Below are 6,004 nucleotides of genomic sequence, written 5' to 3'. Positions count from 1 at the left end.
GATTCCCCCATGCCAGACTGGTCTTCAGGGCTGGGCCTGGTAAATCGGGCCCTGCGGAGAGGGTTGGGGAAACAAGCTCCTGTCATATGCATGCTGGACTACATTCAGGGGTTCTTTTCTTACTAGTATTTATTATCAAAAGCATTTTCATATATACTTTTTAACTTCACCCAAAAATGTTCTTAATTCTTGATTGTTTCTAGGAAAAAAAATGGAATGCTCTAGATTTGGAGGATAACATTCAAATAGTCTCTAAAATCAGTGTATATGTAGACGTGACTTCCTATACAGTGGTCCTCTCTGACTGCCAAGCCTAATCCATAAAAAATTCAGCTATACAACGTATTTAGCCCCTCTGATATATTGCCCCTCCACCAGAGCCCCTTCTACTCCCTCATCTCCCAATCCAGATTCGTTATCTTCCGCTTAATTAACCCTGTTTACCCTCAGTTCTTTAATTTGTTAGGCACCAAGACCAACCTCCTGCCCCAACAGATTCTGCCCTTTCGCACACCCCTACAAAGCTCATTATTACCCCTTAACTCTCTTACCCCCAACCATCACTACCTCACATTTACCCTTTTTAACTTCAGTACTACACAGTTCTAATCACGGACCAAAGTCATGCATTGGATTTAACAACCCCCAACTATTTCAAAAGACATAAAATGGACACACATGTCTTTTGAATATTTTGTGTTTTTCTTTGACAGCTATAACTCTTACTAAGTATTCTTTTACAATGACAATTCTACCCAGTTTTTATCTTTTCTTCTCTTTGTGAGCTGTTCAATAAGGAATTTTGGTGAAAGAGTCCCTCAGTTTAATGCTTATGATTGAACCATGTCATGGGGATTGTTGGACTTGTTCTTATGGCCCCCGTATGCACTGATAACGCCATGTGGCGTTGTTCCTTGTTTGCATAGGCACATTAAAATGGGAAAATACTATACATACAAATAAGGCCTTATCTAATAGAGATTGGAACACACAAATCTTGTAGTGCAATGGGATCTTACACCCTGAACATCGATATAATGACCAGGCACAGGCCTCAGAAGAATGGGCATCCTCCATTCACCCCAGAACCAGGGAAGGTATCTACAAAACATCCAAGGTTTTTTATAACAGCACCTGGAAGCAATCCTCTATACCAGGGAAGACCCTACCACTGCTCTGACATCGACCTGCTCAAAAGAGACTTCCCTTAGCACTAAGAAGACTTGACAACAACAATGACCTGCTTACAGGACAGGGCTTTCTGCATTGCCCTTTAATTGTGAGGTGAAATGAGAGGATGCTCCGCACCATCCTGACTGCAATGTAGGATATGCAGATTCCAGGATCTTTAATACAGAAACATGATACCAACAACGGAGACTGTGTGAAAAATAAAAGTGTAATTGCACTACAGACAATGAATTAGATTGGACAAACTAGTGTGCCTGGAGCCTAGAGTTGGTCTTATGCCAGGAAACTTCAGGGATAGGGTCTCCTTGTATTTAGGCCAAGGCTTTTCCTTTCCATGTTCCTCATATTTTGGTGGGCCTATGCAAACAATAATTGCCACTCTAACACCGTTTTTACCCTGCTCTTTTGACTCTAATCCTTAAGAAAAACAACCTTTTTTTGTTTTTTGAGGTTAACTTAAACTAAAATGCATGTGCATTGGAAATGTAAAAAAGTACTTTGCCTTCAATGTTTAAGGAGTTACATATGTTTTATGTTTTTAGATTGCTTTGTGTACTGCTAAGAAATATTATGTATTACAATCTGGGGACTTGTGGGACAAAGTAATTGTACATGTGTTCTGTTTTATTTTTCTTAATGTTTTTTGGCTGAAAGTTCAAAGTTCAGATATCAGCAAGGGGATTTCTGAGTATTCTGTTTATGGGTGATTGTCCTTCCAGTGTAACTTTACCTTGTCCTCTTTCTTTGCATCTTTGTTCTCGTAATTAAAAATAAAAAATTAAAAAATATATGCCATGAAACTTGAGAATCTGGAAGAAATGGATAAAATTCTTGGACTCTTATAACCTTTCATGGTTGAATAAGGATAAGGTAGCATATTTAAACAGCCCCATCACTATTGAGGAAATTAAAATGGTGATTAAAATATCTTCCCCAAAACAAAAGCCCAGGCCCAGATGGATTCACTAATGAATACTTTAAAACCTTTCAAGAGGAACTTCTATCAATCCTTTTCAGGCTCTTTCATAAAATTGAAGAAACAGGACATTGAGACTAAAGGCAGCTTCAGGGAGGAAAGAGCACTCTCCAAATAAGTGGAAGAAGAGATAAACAGATGGGACTATATTAAGTGGAGAAGCTTCTGCACCTCAAAGGAAATAGTGCCTAGGATACAAGAGCCACCCACTAAGTGGGAGAAACTATTCACGCAGTACTCATCAGACAAGGGGCTAATATCAAAAATATACAAGATACTGACAGAACTTAGTAAGAAAAAAACATATAGCCCTATCAGAAAATGGGGAGAAGAAATGAACAAACACTTCCTCAAAGAAGTAATACAAATGGCCAAAAGGCACATGAAAAAATGCTCCATATCACTAATCATCGGTGAGATGCAAATCAAAACTACAATGAGGTACCATCTCACACCACAGAGACTGAAATACATCACAAAGAACAAGAACAATCAGTGTTGGCAAAGATGTGGAGAGAAAGAAACTCTTATTTACTGCTGCTGATGGGAATGACATCTAATCCAGCCTTAATAAAAAACAATATGGAGATTTCTCAAAAATCTGGAAATTGAGCTCCCATATGACCCAGCTATACCACTCCTATGGATATATTCTAGGAACCCAAAAATACAATTCAAAAATCCCTTCCTCACACCTGTATTCATTGCAGTGCTATTTACAATAGCCAGACTCTGGAAACAACCAAGATACCCTTCAACAGATGAATGGCTAAAGAAGTACATATACACAGTGGAATATTATATAGCCATCAGGATAGACAAAGTAATGAAATTTTCCTATACCTAGATATACATGGTATCTATTATGTTGAGTGAAATAAGTTAGAGAAAGAGAGATAGACACTGAATAGTCTCACTCATTTATGGCTTTTAAGAAAAATTAAAGACATTATTGTTATAAGACCCAGAGACAATAGAGTTAAGGGCCTGAATGGCCAGAAGGACAGACTCATAATTTGAAGCTCACCACAAAGGGTGATGAGTGCTGTTAAGGAAATAACTATACTAACAACTAGCATAACAATGTTAAAGAATGAGAGAAGTAGAATGCCTGTTGTCATACAGGCAGGGTTGGGGAGGAGGGGCATTGGTGGTGGGAATGTTATTGATGAAGGGGGTTATTCTGTTTATGACTGAAACCCAACTACAAACATGGTTGTAATCATGAAAATTTATTTAAAAAGATAAAACATAAACTTCATTTTATAGGAGAGTATCAGTCTTACTGGCTGTCAGGGTGTTTCTAAGGGGTCAGTAGGTCATTCTAATATTCTGTAAAGCCAGAAAATTCTGAGACGTTGGGTATGTCTCTAGCTGGCATTCAGCCAAAAAAGCAATGAAATGGAGTGGAAGGTTTATTATAGAAAGAACTAACACAATTGTGGGAACTGTGGTTTCCTTGCCTTCTTTCATGGCTTTAAACTGTCCCAGATCACAGTGTTGTAGATCAGGAAGAAAAGCTCCATATGAAGTGGGAAGAGCTGGAACAAACTATCTGAGTGTGATGATTAGTTGTATGTCAACTTGATTGTATCATAGGAACTATTTGGTCAGATGCAACTCTAGATAAAGGTAGCCTCTACAATCAGTTAATTTAAGTAATCTTTACCCTCGATAATGTGGGAGAGCCCAGGCCATGAATCCAAGGCTTTCAAGGCAAAAATTGAGGTTTCCCAAAGATTTGTCCCAGAACAAAATTCTGTTTCAAGCTGAGCGGCAGCCAATCCTGTCTACATTTCCAGTGCTTCTACATAGAGTGCGGGAACTCTGCCTGGCCTCACTCTGTGTATTCCAAGCAACACTGAGCACAGAGCTTGGCCCAGAGTGGAGGCTCGATAAATATTTCCTGTCTGGAAACGACAACCATCTGTCGAAGTTGGTGTGAACAGAGCTCTGCCTTGGGGCAGAGGCGGAAGCTGAGGGACTGAGGAGGGCCTTTCCTGTCCTTAGATTCTATGACAGTGAGTGGGAAGCTCTCCAGATTGAGAATAGCTTGTTGGGAGACAAAGTGGAAAGGGAATCTGAGATCTATCAAATAAAGATGAAAATTTCAGAGGCGTGCTGGAAGAGTTGTACTTATGGGAGGGGATCTAAAGCTTTTAGCTTTGCTAAGGATCTTCCAGCAGGTCACAGCTTACGATGACCATTCTGACTAATCAGACACTTTTTAAGAACTTCACATAGATAATCCCACATCACCCATAAGGCCACCCCAAGAGATAAGTGCTGTCCTGATCCCCATTACTCAGGTAGAAGTGAGGAACAAAGGATAAGTAGCTAGGAAAGGATTCGTTTCCCTCACTGGGTGCTCCTTCCACACATTCCCTCAGGCAGAGGGAAGTGTTCTCTTTGTCTATCATATCTGACTCCAGCCCAGATCTCCCCTAGTACTTTCCTGAATTTGCCAAGAAAATCCCCCCAGGAATTTTGAGTTTCCTATCTGTGCTGGGGCCCCTGGTATATGCTCTACATCAGCCCTGGTGGTCTGCAGTGTGGGGACAGATTTCTGTGCGAATCTTTTCACTCAGAGCTACAGAGCTGGCTTTGTGGCCACATGTGCGATTCATAAAGTCTGCATTTTCTACAGGACTTGGTTTCCAGAGCGTTTTGGCCTGAGCACTACAAGCTTTCAGGAATTTCAGCAGAGAAGTACTGTTCACAGATTGCTTAGCTCCATACATCCTTCCCACGGCTGTGAAGTTTGGCACGGGTGTTCTATTATTGCTCCAGGATCGGATTTTGGAGTTGTATTTTTTATTAATATTCTTTTCTACGAGGGCTTAGGCTGGGGGAGGGGTCTGGATTAATGCAGCTGATTTCCTAGGTTCATCCTGATTTCCCACCATCATCCATGTTTGGCTGATTGTCTTTTGTGATCCCATTTACCACTTCTGTATCCCAACAAATGGTCTTTGGGAATGCACAGAAAGAAGAATATTAATAGAGGAAAGAACATGTGTGTTGTTGCTATCAATTTCAACCATCAGATTAGTTGGGCTTTAAAACTTTAACGTTTTTAACGTTTACATTAATATTAATTTACATTAACGTTTTCTGAATCAAAATAGTCTTTACTATTAGAGAGATCCTGATGTGAAAGCTGATCTTATCACAATGGGGCTCCATGCCATTCTTCCTTCTATCCTAGGCTCTCAACATTCTCAGGATCACTTGGTAGGGATACTTAGGGTAGGTGTTCTCATTCACAACTTAGTCCCTTGACTAAGTCCATAAGGTCTAGATTGATCTGTATCCAGTTTGGGCATCAGATTGTTGTAAAGGCTCAGAGCTTGGGTGTCAGGTCTTGCCTCCTTGCATGGTATTTTCCTGAGATCCGATATCTTCCTAACATGCTTCCAAATTCTTGGACCTTGCCAGTCATGGAACCTCTGGATGATTATCTTTTCCTAATTTGAGAAATCCTCTTCTAAAATAAATTTAAATCCAGTAACTCAGCATGTAAACTTATTAGGAAACAAATTCATTGAAGATGCGATTAGTTAATCTGAACCAGACTGGAGTAGGGGTGCCTGAGATTTGATGACCTTATAAGAAGAGAAGAGGAGTTATAGAGACATGCAGGGAGATAATGTGATGACACAGAGGCTGAAGTTATTCAGTTACAAGCCAAGAAATGCCAAGGATGGGCATTGCCAGCAAACAACCAAAAGGAAGGCAGGCAGAAATAAGGATGGATTTTCCTTCAGATTTTCAGAGGGAAAATTGATTTTAGACTTCTAACCTCCTAAACAGTGAAACAAAACATTTCCAAGGTTT

Source organism: Suncus etruscus, chromosome 14 (genome assembly GCF_024139225.1).
Source record: "Suncus etruscus isolate mSunEtr1 chromosome 14, mSunEtr1.pri.cur, whole genome shotgun sequence".
Lineage (NCBI taxonomy): Eukaryota > Metazoa > Chordata > Mammalia > Eulipotyphla > Soricidae > Suncus > Suncus etruscus.
The sequence above is the reverse complement of the archived record's forward strand: the minus strand, read 5'-3'. Positions refer to the sequence as shown.